The sequence below is a fragment of the Triturus cristatus genome, chromosome 1_2 (assembly GCF_964204655.1).
Source record: "Triturus cristatus chromosome 1_2, aTriCri1.1, whole genome shotgun sequence".
NCBI classification, from domain to species: domain Eukaryota; kingdom Metazoa; phylum Chordata; class Amphibia; order Caudata; family Salamandridae; genus Triturus; species Triturus cristatus.
In genome coordinates this window covers 868688432-868712667 of record NC_140580.1, presented here as the reverse complement: position 1 = coordinate 868712667, position 24236 = coordinate 868688432, and the positions used below count along the sequence as shown (strand labels likewise).

Here is a 24236-nt window from a genome sequence, read left to right as displayed (position 1 = left end):
AGACACAGCCACCGGTGTTGCGAATGCGCACATTGACAGCAGCGTATGTTCTGAGCATTACCATTACAATTACCGCCAGCTGCCCCTGCTGCGGTGCGAAACGAGCAATGTGTATCCCCTGTCTCAGCAGACCAGGCTGTGGTGCCCAGACCACGTGTCTCCTGGTTTCCTTCGTTATATATATAAGTTCAATGGCTTTTACTTCCCAGCAACGATGTGCAGCGTTACAGTAATCAGAGCAGATAAGGCCCTATGTGACATGCATGTTTACTCATATGAAGTCAAAATGTTTGCTGGCCAAAGTTTAGAAGTAAGTATTCTGGGCCTTATTCAGAAAGTTCTTTTTCTGCAACCCCCTGCGACTGATGTATGGGAGTTCAGTGAAGAACAGACCGGCGGCCGGTGTAAACACTTGTCCCTAATCGCACAAAGCGAGGAAGCCTAAGTTGCCCATGAACGGCTCCAACTGGTTCTACTCACAAGAACATTTTTAAGGACAACACGTAATCTCCGGGGCATGTGGGCGAGTCCGCACCAAGAACACATTCGCCAATGCAGGTTTAAATGCTGGACAGCTACACAAGTCTTACTTTAATTGGTTGGGACAAAACATTTTTATAGGGATACAAATAAACTCATGTTTTCTCCCAGCCCTGCTGTTTTTGCAATTCTGTCACTATATATATGCAAATCACAAGAAGAACAATTTCAAATGGAGACTTTTTTATTTTTATTTGAGATTGTTCTCTTTTTTTAATTCGCACATTTTTTAATGTTGTAGTTTATCATTCCCAAGTGCTCGTGGGAGAAATTGATCAACTACAACAAAAGAAATGGTTTAACCATTAAAATTAGAGGTGCTACATGCTGTTGTGAAGGTGCTATGGCTAGATATAGTGATTATATTATTATTATTATTAATAATATTGGTGTAAGTATTACTGCTCGAGTGTGACTGAGATGCGGTGAGACAGGCTGGGCTTTGCACCAGATTGCACAGCTGTTCCTTCCCTTTGCAGCCAGATTTTCTTTTTGAAAGGTCTGGAATGTCCTTTTCGTGTCCTCTGCATTGCATTGGCCGCTTTGTCTCATACGCCATACCCCTTTCAAACCTGCATCACGTATTGCTTTATTGCAGGCAGGTGCGTAGCGCTAAATAGCTGCAACGTCTCCCAAAAATGCGCTTTGTTGTTTGAAGCGCTTGTGACCTGCAGTGTGCCCCGACTGCCACGTGAAGGTAGGGGTGGGGGCACAATCTGCCCCCGCTCAGGCGCGCGCCTCCGGACCTGTTGCATTGAAAATGCTTGTTGATAGTCATTAGTCACCTGTGTTACACATTTGGCAGATGTATGCTTCTGTGACATCAACTGCTTCGGATTTTCAAGTACATTTGACAACTGTCCACTAACTGAATTTTTGTTAATGAAGTTTATGTAGTTATTAAATTCAGTGACGTCCACGTGCTTTTGCGATGGGAAGAGAGAGAAATTGCACACAATTATGCAAAATATCTGTTGCTGGTATTTCGTGTGGAAATCTCATGTGATGGGATACCTCACATAAAAAATTCATGTGAGATACTGGCATGCCAATGGTTCAAGAAGAATATATCCCTTGAGGAAGACATATCCTTAGTGAACCAGTCTTCTGTGGCTTTTAATTGCACAACATTGTGTAAGCGCAAAGTGTGAGAACATTTCATAGATTTGATGTAACAACAAATTTCATGTACCTTGTTAAACTTTACGCAGATGAAACTACTCACAAGAGAGTCCTCACTTTTGGGAAATGTAAACAGAATTACACGACTTGTAATGGGGTGAATGGAGTTGTATATCCAACTATCACAGTGCTCCCACTTAAAAAAAAAGTGCGCGCGCTGAAAGTTAAACAAGCACTGCAGGCTTTAAACAGTCATGGAACTGCAATAAAAAAAGGTGCCTGCGAGAGAGGCGCTTAATTACCCATGACAACAAAAGAAAGGCAGATAGTGGCTGCGCGCGTGCACGCGCACGTGCACTCAAGCTTGAGGCCAGCAAAAGCCTGGGTAGCACTTTGAAAATCCACTAACTAAATGTCTCGCCAGAGCAGCGCATGCGCTGACTCTAGCGAGACCTACAAACCGGACCCATGAACAAAACCAGCTCCATCCTTCCAGCCTCCTGCAGAAATGACAAATGCCCAGCATGGCCAGTCCAGCCTGGCTGACTTGGCATTCAAAAGTAGACCTGGCAAAAAAATGCTCGAATTAGCCTTGCTATCCTCGCACTATCTCGCTCGTTCCATCCATCCATTCTCTTTCTGTTCTTCTCCCCTGCCCCTTTCTGATGCCTTTCTCTCTAAATTTCCACCTCCCTCTCCTATCTCTCTTTTGAAGCCTCCCTATGCCCGCAACAATTCATTTGGGGAGAGCTTGGGAAAGTGGCAGAGGCATCAGTACCAGCCCTGGCCTTTCGTAACCGGCATTCAAGGACTCCAGGCAACTGAAGAAATAAACCTTGGAAAACAAGCATTGGTAATGAATCGGTTTTGCCTATGTAATGAATAAAGAGCTGTTTTCATCATTCCTCATCAGGGAGAAGGAAAGTGCTCCCTGACAGATAATATGGGAGTGGAGAGGATGCGGTGCAGTGCAGTGGCCACAGCTGCAGACTCAAATGCTGGGGATCCTGGTTCGCATTTCGGCCGCGCCGCACAACATCTTGTGATTCTATAGAAATCATTTAGGGGCACATGCATCAACATAAGGAACTGCGATTCCTAAATAGCGATTTTCAAGGAATCGCTATTTAGGAATCGCAATTACTTCTGTATGTAGGAATCGCATTAAATTTTGCGATCCCTAAAAATTGCGAATCGCTATTAGGTAATGTCACTCCATTAATTCCTATGGGCCTTTAGGCCCATTTGAATGAATGGGAATGCATTCGCAGATTGCGAATACCAAATTGGTAATCGCAAATTGCAAATGCAATTCAAAGGGTGCCAGGGGGTCTAAGGCCCCCCCTGATGCACACTCCCTAAAAGGTAAGTGGGCACATGTGGCACACACACATGCCTTAAGGGCATGTGTGTGCACCACATGTCACTTTGAAAAATTCACTTTTGCGCATTTTTCAAAGAATGCGCAAATTACCAACAATGTGACGTTGATGGTAATTAGCATTTACTAAATGCACAGATTGCATTTAGGGAAAGCTTGCATCACATTTAGGGAATCATAAATTGCGATTCCCTAAACGAGTTTGCAATTTAGGTAATCGCCAAAAATTGTGATTACCTAATTTGCAAATGGAAAGCCTTTGATGCATCGGACAAGGCCCGTTTGCGAGGGCAAAAATGCTTGATGCATCTGGCCCCTTATCTATCCGGGTGATAAATTGTTATATAAATATGCTGCAAGAGTAAAAGGCAAAACTTTATGAAAATATAGTTCCACCAAAGCAGATGTTGACAGTATTTTGGCGGCGGGAACTGATAAGAGAAGCAGATGAGGAACAAGCATTGGTAAATGCAGGAAAATATGCTACAGCCAATAGAAATGGAGGAATGGTAAGTGGCACGCACAGGAACCAATGAGAAGCCGGGAAACGGAGGCGGAGTGATGTAAGTCCCTTTTAAGTTTATATTAAAAATAATACATTACTCAAGCACAGCGCAAGCGCTGTGCAGGCGAAACCTAAGAAAAATCCAGTCCGGCCCTGCTGCTCCTTCCATCTCACAATGATTGGAGAGTAACTTTCTCATGCACATCAGTGTTATTCTTCAGCTAAAGAGAGATTGGATGCTTTTTTCACAAATTAGACCCAGATCTTTCAGACTCGAAGCAAAGAACAACAATGAAAAATCAAGGCTTTAAGGGCCAGATGTAGAAAGCGCAATATAGCGCCTCGCAAATTGCGAGTCTTTTGCGACTTGCAATTTGTGAGGCGCTATTTTGCATGTACAACAGTGTGTTTAACACTGTTTGCGATTTCCAACGTGGTCGCAAATTGCGAGGCTCATGAATATTAATGAGCCACTCGCAGATTGTGAGCCCATTGGGAATGATAGGCCCTCCCAGGGATGGTGGCCTGCTGGGATTGCTTTTAAATAAAGCAGCTTTTTTTTAAAAATGCATCCTGTTTTCCTTAATGGAAAACGGGATGCATTTTTTAAAAAAATGAAACGTTTTCATTTCATTTTTTAAGGGCAGGCAGTGTTCCCTGGGACCACTGCCTGCCTTTAAAAAATATTTTTGGAGCTAGTCACAAAGGGGAAGGGATCCCCTGGGGACCCCTTTCCATTTGCGACTTCATTACCACCCTCTTGAAGAGGGGGGTAATTTGCAAGTGTTTTGCGACCGCAATTGCAGTCCCAAAACATTCATACATGGCTCTCGGTCGCTATTTGGAAGGGAGCTCCCCCTCCAAATAGCGAGTCGCCATACACTATTTTGCGAGTCACATATTATTTGCAACTCGCAAAATAGTGTAAGAACATGGCCCAGACTAAAATTGCATGCGCAAACAGGTCGCAAACCCATTTGCGCATACAATTTTACTTCGTACATCTGGCCCTAAATGTTATCTGCACAGAATTACTACAGAACTGCACTGTTTTATATCTGGAGGTATTCTTGTAATGGAGAAACTTAAACTATGGCCCTTATTGCGCATTACTTTTTTCTATCGGGTAGAACCCCTCTTTTTCTACCTCTTCTGAGCATCTCTGTCACTAAAACCGCCCCCAATCACACAAAGTTGCAGAGGTGGCAATGGAAATGAGTGGTGAGAAAGACATGCTACCTGCTCCTCCATCTTTGCTGTCCCAGTCCATCGGTACCTGAGGTGACTCCTCACCTCACATATGAAAGGATTGTGATGAGGAAAACCAGGACTTGGAGTCAGGACAGTTAATGGTAATTACTGAACATATCAGAATTATAAACTCTGCAGCAAAACCATGGATATTTTTATTTTCTCATGGAGATTTAGGGCTGCTTTGAAGGTTAAGGGGCTCTCGGCTTCAAATACTTTTTGGCCCAAACATAGACATACACAGGGCACAAGTTCTAAAAAAGAAGTGGGGAGATTATCCAAGTGGGGTAGTATGCAAATGACTTCACAGCACATGACATCACAGCATGTGGCATCACAGTGCATGGCATCAAGCCGTCTGGCATCACGGCACGTGGCATCATAGCCCGTGACATCCCACATCGCATCACAGGAATTGACATCACAGGAAGTGGCATCACGGCTCTTGGCATCACGCCGTGTGGCATCACAGCACGTGGCATGATAGCCCATGACATTACATATTGCATCACAGGAAGTGACATCACAGGAAGTAGCATCACAACCATGACCTCACAAGAAGTGGCATCAGATCTTAACACCTCACACATATGTTCAGCAGGTCTATTATGAGTACATCTGAGTGCAATATAAGATAAGTGAGGCAACCCTGATATAAAATTTGGGCTTCAACTATTTATTTATTTTTAACTCTGCCACAAAGAAATTGGCAGCAAGGGGAAATGTGGCAGAAAATCTGTTCTGCATAATTGGCTGCAAAGTCTGCATTTAAAAATATCTTACAGGGTTAAGGCACCTTCTGCAGAGATCTTTGTGTGCCCAGTAAATCTCAGGGAATAACAATAATAGTAAGGTAACTCTGGAGGTTAATGCATTTGCTGGAGATATCCGTGTTTTGTCTTGTCCCATTCTTAATCAAAGTAGCACAGAGGGTTAATGTGTCTCCTGCTGAGCCCATCGTGCAATATGCAGATGTAAGATTTTTACTTTATGAAGATAGGTAAGTGGGTTCCTTCTTTTAACACAGAGATTGTTTTGTCACTTGCAGTTCATAAAATGCTCCTTCTCTGGTCCGCTGTGTCATGTTGCACTGATTGAGCAGGGGGAAAGTGGAGCCACCCTGATTGGCTAGGAGCACTTCCGGCTGAGTTAGCCGTCTAGTCCTTTAAGGATCGGCCTTAAATTGGCAACCTGGGGCGGACGCATATCGGTTAGCCGAACGGTAGGCTGCTGTGGTGTTCGTCTGTGTCCCCTGTTTTTTTACTTTCATTGCCGCACTGCATAATGTTTTAAAATATACTGCTCAGTGTTCAATTTTTAATTAAGTTTACGGTTTCCTTGGCACCTTCTCTGGTCCGCCGCAGCGTGTTGCGCTGATTGAGTGAAGGGAAATTTTATGCAGAACCACCTAAAAGATTAATTTTGCCCCTGATGCGTAAATATGATTTTAAACAATATCGTGTCGCAATATATTTTCTACAATCTTTGCCTAAGCCTATGGTCTGTTTTTCTGTGGCGTCCTTTTTAATCCAATCACGAAGAATTTGGAAATTGCACTATACACGAGAATGAATTCTAAACTGTTCCCATCAGCTGGCTTTTACTACCTGTCCCCTAATGGTGTTTGTTATGATGAATCTTTTTTATCTCTTTATTCAAATGTGTATTATGTATAGATGTTTTTTACTGTACTTTTATGATCTTATATTGTAAGCATCGAATAAAGTAAATTGACTGACTGACTGAGTGAAGGGAAGTGGAGCCTCCCTGATTGGCTAGGAGCACTTCGGGCAGAGTTAGCAGCCTAGTGCTTTAAGGATCAGCCATAAATTGTCAACCTGGGGCAGATGCGCGCAGCGGGTGCGCCAAAGGCAAGACTGTCTGCACCTGTCCGCACATGCTCTGCACCGTGCGCCAGGAACCCTGGTTCTTGCACCATGGAAAAGAACAATCCCCTTATTTATTCCAGAGAACAGCTCTTTAAAATACGGAAACAGGGTAATGCTGTAGCCTGTTGTCCCCCTTCAGCTTAGAAGAACCCTTGTTTGATCACCACACTGGTTGCCCTGTTTGCAACTTTCAACCCACCTCCTTGGCATTGGGCCCAACGATATTGAAGGATGTCTCTCTCCCTTTCAAAGACACGATGCAATGTTGTGGTCTTGCACAATTACTAAGGACAGCAACTCATGATGCAGGACACATTCTTGATGGTATTTTCACCAATGACCATCAGCTTAGGCTTGACAAACCTCTACCCCTCATTTGGTCTGACCATCATGTTGTCCCATTTTTTCTATCCTTTCCCTCTACATATAAAACTGCTTGAGTGACATCAACAAGGTACTTAAACGAAATTGGAAAATTATAAGTAAAGAATCCTTTTTATGGGTTCTTAACAATCAAAACTGGACTGACCATAAATACATTGATATGGCAGCTATAGAGTATTAAATGCAAAAAATGGTGGACTGCACTCTCTTTAATGTAATGCTATTGAACATCTTGTGATGCTCTAGGCAAAATATCAGGCATGCCACCCCAGATAGCGCTCCATCTGTGCGCATAAATATCACATGAAAAACTTAGAGCCTGATGTGGTCCCACAACCCAGGATGCACAGCACATAAATGAAGACAGTCCATTGAGGATAATCAATGTTTGTTTTTTATTCTTCCTTTATCCTTGTTTATTCTAGCAGTAACCCATACTTGATCACAAATTTTAACAACATTTATTTTTTAACAGCTATAGAGTATTCGTCATGGTTTACGGCAGCTATTGGATCTCTTGCTCCCCTTAAAGAATCTTATATGGGTAGGAAGAAGCCCACTTCTCCCTGGTTCTCAGAGAAGCTGAGAATACTTAGACAGGCCTGTTGCCGACAAGAACGCGCTTCGAGTAAACACTATGACCCAATTGAAAGAGCCAGCTATAAGGCTAGTCTGGTAGAATACAAAGCAGCCATTAGGACAAATAAATCCCTGTATCAGAAGATTGTATCATTTAAGTCATCTGGGGATCTCTATAAACTGATCAATTTCCTATCTATACCCTCTGTTTCCTCCAATACTGAGACCTCGCAGGTCTTCTGTAATCGTATGGCACACTTTTTTCATTCTAAAATGTTTTACCTCTACTCTTTCTTGGACAGTCTCAATTCTGAGCCCTCCTTCTCCCCCCAAAAGAATAATTACACAGCACTTGGCCCTCCACAGACTAAGAGAAGGGATTATTGTCTTTCTGCTTTCACCCATCTATTCCATGAGCTACCCGAACAGTTTCTTCGGTGGATTAAATCCGGCTCCCCATTAGAAACCTGCTCCCCCAAACTGATGCAGTTGGAAGGGGGCATCATTATTCTTCACCTCACAGTAACTCTTAATCAGGCCACTTCCTCTGGATGTTATCCCCAAAGTCGGAAAACTGCGATTGTCAAGCTTCCGCTTAAAAACTCCAATTTTGACCCATCTGAATTGAAAAACTATTGGCCCATTTCCTTGTTACTCGTCCCCGCCAAGATCCTGGAAAATACATCTAAACATCCAGCTTATGGCTTGCTTGGAACAACAGCATTTGCTGGACATTTCCCAGTATGGATTTAGGATTAACGATGGGACCGAGACAGCACTTCTATCTGCAGTCAATAACATCCGCTCCATATTGAGGCTGGACAGGCTGCGGTCATGATCCTGCTGAATCTATTTGCAGCCTTCGATACCATCTCTCCCACCAGGATGATTGACCACCTACAGGAAATTGGGGTGACAAATTTATCCTTGAAGCTACTGTCATCCTTCCTGATGGACAAAGACAGTGTGGGTAGACCAGTTCCACTCTGAACACATAGCCACTCAATGTGGGGTCCCGCATGGCTCATCACTGAGTCCAACTTTGTTTAATATATATGTCTCCCCACTGGCCAAATTGATTAGAAATTTCGGGCTTCAGGCTTTATCCTATGCTGATGACACACAAATTATTGTGTCTATCACAAAGGACATAAAAGCCTCTACCACCAATTTTAACAATTGCATGCAGGCTGTGGCCACTTTGATGGTAACAAATTATCTCTGACTTAATGGGGTCTGATCTTTCTTAATCAACAATCAATTTGGACTTGTTCATGGTGGACAGAAATCCTGGGGCAATGCCATAGCCCTGCTGACTCTGCTAAAAATCTTGGCGTTCTGATGGATAACAATCTGTCCTTTAATCTTCAGGTCAACAGGACAGTATCATCCTTTTTTTAAGTGATTAAGACTCTTAGGAACATGTTTCAGTTTCTATCTCTACCCGCACATAAACAGGTGGCTGTAGCACTGATTATGTCCAGGATAGATCATTGCAATGTGCTTTACCTTGACATTAATAGGACAGCCATCCACAAGTTGCAGCTTGCCCAGAATGCTGCAGCAAGACTCGTTTTTGGGCCTTCCTAAATATCAGTCTCTGCTGCTATTTGGAAATTGCATTGGCTCCCTGCCACTAAATGGATTGCCGTCAAGACTGTTAGACCTGGCTTTACCAGCAGGTTTATCCCCAGACTTTTTGCTTTTTGCACTCCTTTTGTTGACCCTGATTTTGTTGGTTTTAGGACTCTGGGCACTTTACCACTGCTATTCAGTGCTAAAGTGCATATGCTTTCCATTTAAAATTGTGTTTATGGATTGGTGTTTCCATGATTGGCTTATTTGATTTACTGCTAAGTCCCTGTGTGTGCCCAGGGCCTCTAAATCAAATGCTGCTAGTGGTCCTGCAGCACTAATTGTGCCATCCACACAACTGAAATGAGGTGGTGAAGTGAGCTAAAGAATGATGATGGATCCAACCCAGATCTGTGACTGGGGGTAAGTGTCTGAAAAGTTTCTGCGCTCCGTCCATCATCTCCATGTGTTTACTTTGTTCGCCCTAAGTTGGCAGGGTATGCCCAGAAGTGGATCCCTTGCTCACTTTGCCACTAGATTCAAGCTAGCCTGGCTGATGAAGGGTGTTACCCAGAAACCGGTCCTAGGATGCTTGTTTCTGGTTCAGGCAAGACCTGGCTTGGCAGATCGGGCTGGACTGCTCCCATGAGGCACTGGGTCAAGACTGATTTGCATATAACTGGGTCTGAGGTGGTGAAGTGAGCTAAAGAATGATGATGGATTCAGCCCAGATCTATGACTGGGGGTGAGTGTCAGAAAGGTTTCTGCGCTCCGTCCATCATCTCCTTGTGTTAGCTTTGTTCACCCACACAAGCAGTCTTTCAAAGGGTTCTCAGACCTGCCACTGCAGTGTCTGCATGCAGTCTCTACTGCACTGTCTACCCAGCCGTGTGCACCCACTTGCCAGGCCATAACCTTCCCTATTATTACATGTGAGTCAACCCTAAGGCAGGCCCAAGGTACCCCTGTGGGCAGGGTGCAGTGTATGCGAAAGGTAGGACATGTAATGATGTGTGTGACATGTTCTGATAGTGAAATACAATGTATTTCGATTTCCACTATTGAAAGGCTATCTGTCCCATAGGATAAAATGGGGGTTTATTCATAACATCTTATAAGTATAACTTCCCATTGGGACAAAATAGAAAGATGGAGTTTAGTATGCCTGAACTCAGAATATAAAAATGCATCTTTTAGTACAGGTCATTTTTATATTGTGTGTTTGAAAATACCACTTTTAGAAAGTGGGTATTTTCTTGCTTAGCCATCCTGTGTGCCTCTGCTGGTTTGTGGATTGACTGTCTGGCTTTGGAGTGACAGGCGCTGGGGATGTGCATTTGCTTCAGACAGCCACTTTGGGGGTTGAGGTGTGCCCTACCTTTCCTGGATGAGTCAGGGCTGGGCTGAATAGACCTGAGTTGCATTTAGAGTAGGGGGAGGAAATTTCCTTGCACCTGAATAGGCATGGTCTGCCTCACACCATGCTGTCTCCACCTCCTGCCAGGAAGCTGGACCAGATAGTACAGAACTGGTTGAGGAACCTCTGCCAAGGAGAAGAGCTGGGAAAGCTGAAGGAGAAGTACTGCCCCCTTGCTGCGTGCTGTCTGGGGTTGGCCTGCAATTGCTGTTTCTGTCAAGGAGAGGACAAAGACTTTGCTGTGTGCTGTGTATCCTGCTTGTAGAAGATATCCAAGGGCTTGAAGTAGAGCTTGCCTCCTGTTCTGAAGTCCCACAGACAGAAAGACTTCACCACCAGCTCCCCTGAACTCCCTTGCTGGGATTTCTGAGCTGCCAAGAGGTGCCTGTTCCTGTGTTGGGCCTCTGGAGGGAATTCCTGCTCCTGGGAGCTCAGAAAAGAGAAGGAACTAAAGAAGCGTGACGCATCCGCACCCATTTCCGATGCAACACCGCCGCGCAGGAAGAATTCTCACACATCGCCATCGTGCCGCTGAAGAAACCGTTACAGTGCCTGCACGCGGTTGGAGAAATCGGTGCACACTGAGTGTCATGCACCGATCTCAAAAAGGCGAGATCATCGCACCGATTCAGACGCAGGCCATGCTGTGCGACTGCAAGAACTGACGCATCATGGGACCAAGGCAGGAAAAATCAACCGCTACATCTCCAAATCCACACGCATGGCACCGGTGGCACCAAGTCTACAACAACGCTGGGCCGCAGTAAGGAACTGACGCATTAGCTCCTCTTCAGTGAGGAACTGACCTATCACCTCCCCTGGAGCAAGGAACTGATGCATCACCTTCCTTATGCTCAAGGAACCGACGCATCACCTTCCCTGCAGCTGTTTTTGCTTATCATTTTGCCGCATCCAAGGTACTTTTTGTTGAAAGTGTTGCATCTATAGTTTGCTATAAACAGAAGTTTTTACCTTTTAAAAGTCATATCTCGATAGCTGTATGTTGGATTTTTGTTGTTTTGGTCTTGTTTGGTTTAGGTAAAGATTACTTATTTTTCTAAACTGGTGTGGTGTTCATTTGTAGTGGTTTCACTGTATTACTGCATGTGTGCAAAAATGCTTTACACACTGCCTCTGAGATAAGCCTGTCTGCTTGTGCCAAGCTACCAAGGGGATAAGCAGGGGGTGTCTAAGGGCATAATTTCCTTACCCTGACTAGAAGCAAGGGTCCCTACTTGGACAAAGGTGCAAACCATTGCCAACAAGTGACCTCCATTTCTTTTTTTTTTTATAACTTTATTTTTGTGCAGGCATGAAAAGATTACAGATGTGGCACGTCCATACCATCATGTCAAACTTACATCTTGTTATTAGTCCACAGCCGTTATGCCCATAACCCTGAGGCCGGGCAGCAACACCTAGGTATTCCAGTAGTGTGCAAATGTTTCCAATGTTACGCGTTCCACATGGAACCCCACGATCCTGCTTTTTGTCTATTTTCTCCCACAACACCCCCCCCCTTCCCCCACTACCCCCTACAGAACTAATAGCACGTCCCCCTCCAGGGTTGACAGATAGCTCCCAAGTCCATCCAACTATGTGTCACCAGTCCACCGGTTTCATTCGTGCATAGTGCATTAGTGCTTGTCCCCCCTCCCATAACACAATATAGCATCTCGCATGTACGGAATCTCTAAATGAATCACTGTCACTGTCTTGTACGGGTACTCATCGTTATCAGGCGGTCCCTCCCGCCCATCCCCGCCATCTACCCCTCTATGTGTGTCCTCCTATGTGTCCCACCTCTAGGCCATGGTATTGTCTCCATTTGCTCCACATCTTTCGGAATTTTTTTGGACAGCCTCTAGCTTTGTATGTCACTCGTTCTGCTGCCATATAGAGGTCCAGACCTCTCCTCCATTCCTCTATCACTGGCCGCTCCGCCACCCCCCAATATTTCGCAATGTCCCTTTTCGCTACCACCAGCGCCAACACCAGGAAAATGATATGTGGGCGCGGCAGGTCTACTTCGGTCACCATTCCCAGTAACGCCAGTTTCGGGTCTAGTGTTAGCTCTATTCCCAACACCTCCCCCAATTCTGTGAAGATGTGAGACCAATACGTTTGAATTTTCTCACAGGACCATATAGTTTGGTAGAAATCTCCCTGTTCGGTATTGCATCGAAGACACGTGGCGTCTGCTATCCTACCCATCTTGTGGAGACGCCTCCGGTCGAAGTATGTCCTGTGTAATACATTTAATTGGATCAGCCTCAGCCGTGACTTAATGGCGACTTCTCGGGGGTGCATCAGTATCAGCTCCCAGTCTAAGTCCTCTAGCTGCCCTACGTCCGCCTCCCATGTACCTCTGAGTTTCGCCAGATTTCCCAACATGTTGTTTGTGAGGGTTTTATATGTAAGCGACACTGCCTGGTGTACCATCTGCTCCTGTAGGAGTCTCCCTTCCAAAGGTGCATATTCCGGTATGTCCTGTAGTGATATCTGCTGTGCATTCCAGGCATGTACTAACTGCAGGTGCTTGTACCGTTGTGTGTGGTGTAAACCGAACTCCGCCTGCAGCATCGCGAACGTCTTCAGCTCACCTTTACTAATCACGTCCCCAATGGTGGAGATCCCTATGTCATCCCACCTTTGGAAGCCTTTCAGTTTATGGAGTTCCTTGAACCATTTGCAGTGCCACAGTGGTGTCTGACGTGTTGGCCTCCCCTCCCATCCCGTGGATCTAGTAGCTCGGGACCATGCTCTAATCGTAATCAAAGTCACTGGCAGGAGCGTTCTCTCCGCCTTTCCCCCATACAGATAGTGAAGTATATTGTGTGCGGATAATTTATGCCTCTCTAATGCATATGTTGGGTGGTCCGCTGGTGCGTGCAGCCAGTCATTAATGGGGGTCAGGTGTTCCGCCCAATAGTATGCCTCCAGGTTCGGTAATGAAATCCCTCCACTATATTGATGTCGCTGGAGTGTCTGGAGCGCAATGCGTGGTTGTTTGCCTAGCCATATGAATGACCGCAGGTCTGCGTGTATTCTGGTGATAGTGTTAGTCGGAAGCGGATAGTACTCATTTTGAAGTGCGTAGAGGAATTTGGGTAGGGTAATCATCTTATACATCGCCGCCCTTCCCAGTAGGGTGAGCGGCAACTGTCTCCATCTTGTCATATCCTCTACTGCCTCCTTCAGTATTCGTTCCACATTTCTCTTGAACGAGAGCTTTTTGTCCAAGGTGACATATACCCCAAGGTACTGGAACCCCTCAGCGGTAGTGAGTAGACGGTCCGGTAGCGTTACTCCCTGTACTGCTCCCCGTGGCGTATACAAGACTGATTTATGCCAGTTGATGGTATGGCCTGCCATTACCCCAAAGTCTTCCAACTCTCTGAACAACTTCCCTACGGAGACCTCGGGGTTCGTGATATACAACAGTACATCGTCTGCATATAACGAAACCTTTTCCTGAGTATCCCCCGACTCGGTACACCTGAAGCCATGGATCTCTGGGTTCTGTCGAATTTTGGCCGCCAGTATTTCTATAGTGAGAGTGAAAAGGAGAGGGGACAGCGGGCATCCTTGTCTGGTGCACCGCTCCACCCGGAATTCGCGCGATAAGCACCCATTCACTCGTACCCGCGCCTTCGGCGCCGCGTATAGCAGCCCTATCCATTTCTGAAAGTGTGGGCCAAAGCCAAACCGACGCAACACTGCCATGAGAAAGGGCCAATGTACCGCATCGAACGCTTTTTCCGCGTCCAAGGACAGGAACCAGTGCGGCTCCGTTCTACCTTGTATTTCTTGGAGCCAGTTGTGGGTCCGTCGGAGGTTGAGTTTTGTCGCTCTATCCGGCAAAAATCCGGATTGGTCTGTGTGTATAAGGTCTGGGACCAGCGTCCGTAGGCGCGCCGCTAGAATTGTGGCCAGTACTTTGACCTCCATATTTAGGAGGGAGATGGGGCGGTACGAGGCACAATCCTCCTTCGGCTTGCCCTGTTTGTAGATCGGCACTATGGTTGCTAATGCTAGATCTCGTGGGAGTCTCCCTAGTCCGTATGCTTCAACATATAGAGCCAACAGGTGAGGCGTCAATAGGTCGGCTGTCTTTTTAAAGAATTCCGCCGGGAACCCGTTGGGCCCCGGTGTTTTCCCCATTTTTAATTTATTGATGGCTGCGGAGATCTCCTCCAGTGTGATTCCCGCCTCCAAAGGGGCGCTGAGTTCCTCATCCAATACTGGGATATCCAGATTTTCCATATAAAGTAAGGCCTCGTCCACTGACCCGAGGTCTCGGCCCCTATAGAAGTTCTCATAGTGAAGTGCGAAGGCTTCTGCTATGCCCCTGTCGGTAGTTTCCAGGCCTCCCCCATCCTTCCTGATTCGTTCCACCCACCTCGCGGCGTGTTCTTTCCTGCTAAGTCAAGCCAGGAGCTTGCCTGACCTGTCGCCTACATCATACAGGCGGTGTAATGTTGCTAGGGCTTGCGTCTTTGCCTCATTAGAGACCAGTTCCCTATACTCCTTCTGTTTGTCTTGTAGTTGCCGCAGTATACCGTCCCCTCGGTTTACAAGGTAGTGTCTTTCTAGGGTCAGGATTTCGAGTTCTAACGCTGTTGCCTCCCTGTGCTGTTTGCTGCGCTCATCCCGTAGTCTCCCTGTATGTCTATCTCTCATCACAGGCTTCATGGCTTCCCAGAAGATAATGTTAGATTCCACTGAGCCCTTGTTCTCTGCTACATACACTTTTATGTCTGCCCTCAGACCCCGTACTATTTCAGGGGATTGAATATCCCAGGCTGCCAAGCGCCATTCCGTCTCACGCCTTTCGGTGTTCTTCCCTAAGAGCGCATATAGGGGGGAGTGGTCTGAAATTCCCCTTGCCTTGTACGTGAACTCATCTCCTTCCGACAGGTACTGTCTTGCCACAAAAATATAGTCTAGCCTGGAGAAGGTTTTGTGGGCCCCTGAGTAAAAGGAGAACGTCTCTTGCATCGGGTGTCGCCATCGCCATGCGTCAGTGAGTCCCATGTCTGCCACGTATTTCGCAAGAGCTGTTTGTGTCCCCCCTCTGCGTGTTGCCCCCGAGCGGTCTAATTCTTCCGACATGACGTCATTGAAGTCCCCCCCCACTATTTGCATCGTATCCGCCGTTTCCAGTAAGATGGACGCTACCTCCCTGAGTGTGCGTGGTTGGAGTTTCGGTGGGGCATATACTGAGATGACTGTAATGCGTTGTCTGTTCCACACTCCCTGTACTCCCACATATGTACCCTGTGTATCGCTCCATGTGCGCGCTACGGTGAAGGGGTGTGTTTTGTTAATTAGTATTGCGGCTCCCCTGGCGCCTGACGTGTAGCCCGCGTGATTCAAGACTTTGTATCTCCCCCTCGCTATGAATGTACATTTTCCCGCCCTAAGGTGAGTTTCCTGCAGGAGGATGAGGTCCGGGGCGGTCCTCTTTATGTATGAATTCACTAATCCCCTCTTTATTTTGGAGCCCAGACCATTAACATTCCAAGTCATAATGGAGATCCCCTTGTGTATACCGTCTGTGTTTGTTAGTGTACCTGCCATACTGTGTAGGTCTTCTGGAGGTCAATAGGCGACCATAGCGGCTGTGTGTGACAGTGTTGACTCCCATTCCTCAGATTGTGCCTCTTTGTGCTATCCCTTGTCCAACTCCCTTCCCAACTTCCCCAACTTGTTGAAATTCCCCTGTGCCCTCTCCCGCCCCCCACCCCACCTCTCTCCCCTTCCAGACTCGTCCCCATCAAGGTCCAAGCTGTTAGTAGAAGTCGGTCTGTCACCCCCCCCACTCCCTCCCTCTACCGAACTATGGCCCGCAAGAGCCGCCTATAATGGTCCGTGCTGTATCCCCCCCGTCGGGCTTGTACCGCCGACAAGGGTATGCACCACTCCTGGGCTCCTGTCCGGACTATGAAAGAACTGTTGTTGCTAACAAGTAAACCGTACCTGAAAACACAAAAAGATTTAACGAAAGGAAAAAAAAAAAAAAAAAAGAAAGAAACAACAACTAAAAGGGTGTTGGCCACTTGCGTGTCATGGCCGTGTCCCGGCCGACAATCCAATCATCCACTTCTTCCAGGTTCACGAATGTGAGTCTTGTGTTGTCGGTACTGTGCTGCAGTGTTTGTCGGATACGTCCTGTTCCAACAGCCGGATCTCTGTTTCCAGTGGGTGTAAGGAGCGCTGGCCAGTGTCAGACACCTCGCCCTCCACATCCGAGTCCCTGAGGTGTTCTCCTTCTCCTTCCGAGCATGCCTGGTCCCGTGACCCTTCCGGTGTTCTGTGTGCCGTCCTCGACGTCCCGGGTGATTCCGATCTCCCCCTCCTGGATCCTGCCGATGTGCGTGAATGGTATGGGGTGCCTGTGTATCTCGAGTAAAGTCTCCTGGATCTCCTCCTCTGCTGTTTTGGCGAGCCCCACCGCGCCTTGTCCTGTGCCGCCCTCACCAGCTCCTCTCTCCCTGCCGTTTCCCGACTATTGAAGATCGGTCTCTCCTCCAGCCATTGCCATGCATCCTCCGGATGGCTGAAGAAGTGCGCCTTATCCTTGTAGATGACTTTGAGTTTTGCTGGGAAGAGCAGCATATACGTAATGTTCAGTGATCTCAATTTGACTTTCACCGAGTCAAAGGAGTGCCGCTGCTTCTGGACCTCCTGACTATAGTCCGGAAAAATCATTAGGTTGGTGTTCTCAACTCGGATTTCGCCCATTTTCCTCGCTTCCCGCAATATTAAGTCTCTGTCAGCGAAGTTTAGGAATCGTGCGATCACTGGCCTGGGTCTCGCGCCCTCCGGAGGTTTCGCCAGGAGCGCCCTGTGCGCTCTTTCGATCACAAAGCAGGAAGAAAAACGGGCTCCAGGGAAGGTGTCCGTGAGCCACTTGTGCAGGAAGGATGCCATATTGTTCCCCTCGATTCCCTCTCTAAATCCCACGAATCGGAGGTTGTTCCGTCTCGCCCTATTTTCGGCGTCATCCACCTTCCAGAGCAGCTGTCTGTGCGACGCCTGGAGCTCTGCCATTTCTCTTCGAAGCGTAGTTATCGAGTCCTCAGCCTCTCCAATGCGTGTTTCAGTCTCAGTCACTCTGGCGGAGAGGTTCTTGAAATCTTGGCGCAGGAGTGTGACCTCAGCGCCCACTTCCCCAATTTTGCCCTCCAACGCGGATCGGGATTCTTGGATATCCGATCTCGACGCCTGGATTGCTGCAAGTAACCTGTCCGTGTCAGTGAAGTGACCTCCATTTCTAACAAATGCCTTATGCATTGTTCAGAAGACACTTCACAACTTAGGCCTTGAGGGAGTCAGGCATCTCTTTCAACAATATATTTCTTCTAGGCAGTTGTGTTCTACTGGAAAGATTGGTTGGTTATTACTAGGTTTCGAAGGTCAAAATGGGGAGGGAGAGCCTTTGTTGTGGCCGCATCTAGGCTTTGGAATACCCTCCCTCAATCCACTTCTTTGCGTTTTATAAATTGCCAAATCAATCAATCGATCAATCAATCAATCTGTTAGAGTATGGAAGCATTGAAGTGTTCTTCTTGGTTTGTTATCACTCTTTTCTATCCACCTCCTTTCAAGTGGATGCACCTGTCTACAGTCATCCTTAGACTGTGAACTATGATGTCCTTGAGGATTTGAATTCTCACCATGTTTTTCCTATACCTATCTTCACTTTCCAGTAAACATTATTTGGAGCTTCAAGCGAAAGTATTAAAACGATGACTGCAAGGTGCATATGGAACTACCCCCACAATATTAGAGAAATGTGTGTCACAGATTGATCTGACAATGGCTAAAAAGCCATGGTTGAAACGCAAAATATTTATGCCAGGAAAACATGAAGGCAAAAAGGCAGAGACCAAGAAAGAAAAAGTCATGAGGTGCAGGGTCATGAGGAGCGTACTCAATTATTTAGCTGGTTGTCCACATGCAATTCAAAAGTGAACATGGATTATAGACTGCAACCAAAAATTTAACACCAGTAAATATGTGATTGCGAAGTTTCCCTGAATTATTTGAACATGAGAAATAAATGAAATAAAAAACGGTTGGGATAATGCTTGAATTAATCTCAGTCACTTGTGATTACTTGGGCCATATTCCTATCCATTGTGTTTTTGCCCACTGTGCCACTACAGACAGGGACCAATCACATGCAAAGCAGGCTTGGCTCTGCTCCACAGAACAGTACATTCCAAGTCTAGATGACCTCTGAATGGGAACACACAATCTCAGACCTAATTAAACTTTAATGGCAGAGGTCCATGATGCCCCATCTCTTTGGTGACTTGCCACAAACCTAGCTGTAATCTCAGATCCTCAGGAACCAACCAGGCAGTCATCCCGCGGGTAAGGAAAGCTAAATGGGGTGGACCTTCTTTTGCCTTCCTAGCTGCTAAGGCCTGGAATGCTCTGCCTCTCCAATTGAGAATGGAACCATCGGAGCCGTTGTTACGAAGGAGGCTAAGGAGGAGGATAAAAACATGGCTATTCCGATATTTTTTAGCATAGAGTTTAACTAAGCTCCTATAATTAGGTGGACGTATCAGCTGATATGCCTCCTTTTGGTCCCTCTCTTGTAGAGCTGGGATGTGCCGTTAGGTGCAGCCATGCACTTTATAAATATCCTTATGATTATTATTAACTTTTATGTGCCACCTCAATACAGTTCAACTTGAGTCCCAGACACAGTGAGCCATAGTGTCCACGCCTCGTCATACCATCATACTTAGGGTGCCCCGCTGAGGACCAATTCCAGTGCATTCTTCTATAGCTCATTGTGTGATTACAGATAAGCTATTCCGCATCCTCTCTGAAATAGGCTCACACACAAGCTGCATTTTAAACTAGCTTGGGGGTTCTAATACATCCTATGAAGAAATATAGGGCCTCATTTATGAAAAGTGACGCATCGCTGCGTGAAAACAGTGATGCGTCACTTTTCATTGCGCCCTCTTGGCGACATGCTGGATGCGTCATATTTACAGTATGACGCAACATGTCGCAAGGAGTTACAGATACGTCAGTATTTCTGACGTTTCTGTAGGCGCAAAAATGACGCATTACTGGCGTGTGCCACAAAAGTCATGCAACTCCATCAATGGGTCATTTCACATGGGCAAGTCCCATTTCAAATGTGCCTGCGTCAGTCTTATGACTGCTGTGAGGCAGGCATAAGATATTGACGCATTTGCAACCTAGAAGTGACACAGTGAAATCTCATAGATTTTACTGCGTCACTTCTACGAAGCTTACTTGCAGGTATAATGTGGTGCAGGGGTTTACAAAATGACGCATCTACCTAGATGCGTCACTTTGTAAATATGACACAACATGGCGCATTTTTTACGCTGCTGGTGCGTCACAAAAAGTGACGCACCGGTGGCACAAAAGTGAAGCAAGGGCTCCTAAATAGGCCCCATAGGGATTTGCACTGAGAAGATGGCTCAGGTGGTTAATGCCACTGATCAGTGTGTAATCTCTCGTCACATATTTGTATCTTGAAAGAAGTGCTGGGGCACATATGTGCTCGCCGTAGAATATTGTGGGTAACCTGCAAGGTATAGATATGTGCACTATGTAATTGGTGGGTAGATTGGTAGGTTAATATGTTGCAGAGATCGTTGTGTACAATGCAGGCCACAAGGAACAATTTTACTAACATAGATGAGACACTGGCAGGCTTGCTACAAGCTGTTGCATGTTGTCTTTAAGGCATTTGTTTGAAGCAGGTTTTAATTGAATTTTCGATTCGTCAAAGCCTCAAAAAATAGTTTTAATAAGTTAGGCAGTAGCAATGAACGCTTTTTAAGTTCCAAGACAGAATTGTTTGCATTTTCTGATTATAAGGGAAACGGCCTATACAACGCGGGCTGAGCCATGCGTGCCGTTTCCACGCAGGAGGAACCACGCTTGACTTAACCACGCATATGCCTTAACCACGCGTATGCGTAGTTAAGGCAGTTCGCGGTCTAAATGTGCGGATGGGTGGGCAAAGGAAGAGAAAGGATTGGGAGAGGACGTGGTCTGGTAAGTGGTCAGGGGGTTGGGGTTGTTTATAGGACAGGGGGCTGGGTTTTAAGGCTCAGGGTGGGGTGTCTGGAGTAGTTTGCAGGTGTTGGGTTCTGTTTTTAGGTCTCAGGTTTGGGGGGTTGTGGTTGGGGTCGTTTTTCTGACGTGGTTTTTAGGGCTTTTTAGGGTTCAGGGTGGGTCTGGGGTTGGTGTCGTTTTTAGTATGTGGGGCCCGGTTTTAGGGTTCAGGGCAGGGAAGGGTGCTGCAGTGTGATCTTTATCATGCCTATCCCTTTACCAATCATGCCTTTACCACAAAATCGCGTTGTAAAGGCAAATGTGGTAAAGGTAAGTGTGGTAAAGGCATGCGTGGTAAAGGAATGCGTTGTTAAGCGCATTCGTTGTTGGGGCAGCGTGGTAGACGCATCAGTGGTTTAGCCATGCATGCTTCTATCATACAACCCTGCCATATTTGTGGTCATTGTTCCCTTACATAGAGGCAGATCTTAAAGTAAATTACTTTCCAGGTTAACCGCTGTGTGAAATCAGGTTTATATTTGTTGTTCCCTTGATGGGTGATTTGAGTGTCCAGTCGAGTTCAAGCAACACTGCAAGCAACAAGCAAATATTTCCATAATAACCATGGATTATTTGACAGGACCATATTGAGATTGTGACTTTTATGAGGGTTTAGAATTAAGTTCTGGTTGAAGCTCTTTACTGACAAAATGCCATGACATCTATAGTGTGTTGGATAAGTGAAAACCTGGAACAATATTGAGGTGTCTCAGGACCTTTCGCTAGTGGCCTGCATTCAGATGACTCGGCGGTCTGCAAAGACCCCTCCAAAGAGAAAGGAGGGCCATTATCAGCTGGTATAGAAGGAAAAAGTGCAAGTCATTTTCATAACAAGCAATGGCAAAGCCAATAGGTCTGGCATTGGGAAGGCGATGGAATTATTTTTTTTAAATTAGTTTTATTGCAAGCATATGTCAGAAAAAAAGAAAAAATAGAAACTATGCTGCAACCTAAACATAGCGGCCATATGCATGCAATAAAAATTTTTAATTTAAATATAGATTTGCAGTTAATGGGTGCTACCTCTCAGCAGATGTAATTAGAACATATATAGAAGCCCCTGTTAGTTTAAATAGCCACACCAGGGTAATATGATTCTTACTGACAATAAGAAAAGTTACTATTGGCTTTGATTTACTGTAACCTGAGGACATAGTTTGAACACACAAAGGTGACTAAAATAATAAGGCTAAAGAATAGAAAGAAGAAATGCATCAGAAAGGAAAAGCATTGTTCCACTAGCCCTGGCACTGAAGTGCACTTCTTTTTAGGCAAATGTGCACTTGTCGTCAGCAAAAGTTCCATATCTCGTTGTGCAATACCTCCAAGTGGCTGAAATTGGCTATCTTACTGCCTAGCGCTATATGCTGTAGTGGGGAGAAGCAAAATGTGAATTATAGTTATTGCCTGTTATCTGCAATGTATACGTTTGAATCCTTACAGGTTTAAATTCAATCTTTGATTCGTCCAAGCTTGATAAAAACAGGTTTGAGGAATTAGCCAGTTGTGGGGTGGCCATGCCAAAGGGTGTTTTTAAGCCACGCTGCTCAGCACAGTAAATGCTGTGCAGCATGGCTAAAGGTATTCACAATGTCACAATAATAGGTTAATAAATGTGAGACCTATTGGCTTTGTCAGTCCTTGTTTATTTTTTCTTGTGTCAATGCCTGCACAGCGGCAGCAAATAAAACTTCCTTTCAAGGCAATATAGAATCGTCAAAATGCATTGGCAAAGCCAAAATGTCTCAGTACTTAAGTTTAGCCGGTGTTTGCAGGTGTGGCCCACCATCACTCATTTTTGGGGCATGGTATTTATTTTTCCTCATCCAACTTTAACCTAGAGGAAGAAGTAAAAAAAATACAAAAGGAGACAAGGGAGAGGAGGAGAACAAGTAATGACCAAAGGAGAAAATAGGGATGAAAAGAACCGGCAACAATGAGATGAAAGGGCAGGTACTGCCAGGTAGTGTACAAAAAAAGAGACATGAGGGGGGATCAAGACTACACAGGCTTAGTACTCGAACCCTAGCACTGAGTAGAAAAGGCCGCAGGGTCTGTACAACACTTTTGGCCTTAGCACATATCCTTTTACAAATTAAGCCCTGATAAGTCCCAAGGGCGAGACCTATCGACTGTGCCAATGCTTGTTATATAAGTCAAGATACACGGTTACTGAGGCTTGACCTATTTCACTATTAAAGGAGCCCTACTCAAGCCCAATTCAGCGCACTAAATACATACATTTGACAGCCATGTTAATTCTAAAGCGAGGATGGTGACAGGCTCAACAGAGAAACACAAACGAGTCTTACTGGTGGCGAAGTGACGCATGCTGCGGGGTCTCCTCGGGGTCTTGTCTGTGCAGAGGTGAGTTGCGGGTTGCAGTCTCGGGGGAGAGCCGGTCAGTTCTTGTGGGAGAGGAGCGCTGTTTGTTTCTTTGGTTGCCAACACGAGAAGAAGCCACGGCCCACGGGCACCTCTTGAGGGCACTACGGTCGGGCTCTTTACGCAGCAGTGACCTCTCGTCCCTGTGTCAGACCCTACTGCAGGATTATACTGCTGGCCAATGACAGCACCTACTTGCTGGAGGGGGTGTTTTTCCTGCACAGTGGAGTGGTGGTAATCAAGCACAGAGTGGGTTCCCCGTTCAGCAGGTGTCAGTTTCACATTTTATGGCATGGCGTGTGCGCTTTGCTAACGGATAGTGTATGGGTTACAACCTTCCCATTCAGGGAGGCCAGTCTCAGCAAGGTATGGAAGCTAGGTAAGAATGGAAGGATCCGAATGTCACGTATTCTGCAGGGAGTGTCACGCCTTCTTTTATAGCAGGGGGGGGCAGGCGCCCTTCTGTAGGGGGGGGACAGTCACGCCGTAGCCCCTGCAGTAGAAACGTCTGCTGCAGGGAGGCAATTCATTTTCTGCCTCTGATTGCTGGGAGGTGAGCCGGTTCCGTCCCTTCAGCGTGCAGGTGAGTCAGTGCAGTCTCTACTGCATGTGGGCGGGTGAGTCCATTCTCTTCTACGTGATTCGTGAGGCAGTTCAGCCTTTTCTACACGTCTGCCAGTCAGTTCAGTCTCCTCACCAGCAAGTCGGATTAAATAGCAGCTGAAAGAACTTGAGTCAGTGTTACACCCGCGGGAAGTGAGTCAGTCTCTTCTTCGTAGGGTACATTTATGTTGCTGCTGCACAGTTCAGTCAGTCGAAGTCTTTATTGCAAAAGGTCTCCCTTCAGGCCTCAATTTACAGCATTTTGAGGCTATTGCAGAAAGTTGTAACGGTTGTGCCAGGTCCTGTTTGTGAGGGAGTTAGTATAAATCTGCTGCAGGAAGGAGAGTGTCTATTGCTTGCAGGAAAGTATTATCTCACCCCTGCAAAAGGTCATGTCTGCGCCAGCTGCTCCAGCGTGAAGAGGCCAGGCTTTGTTAAAGGATGCGCGTATCTAGACCATGCAGGACACCGTGGTTACGT

The 24236-nt window shown here is 46.2% G+C and overlaps 1 protein-coding gene across 1 annotated transcript in view; it reads right to left on the bottom strand.

The window, feature by feature from the left end:
- TTC34 (tetratricopeptide repeat domain 34) overlaps positions 1 to 23630 on the bottom strand; it is a 625964-nt gene extending 602334 nt beyond the window's left edge. The window contains exon 1 of the mRNA XM_085609186.1: positions 23081 to 23630. The gene's annotated coding sequence lies outside the window, so the exon portion shown is untranslated. The remainder of the gene's footprint in view (positions 1 to 23080) is intronic.
- Positions 23631 to 24236: the final 606 nt, after the last annotated feature.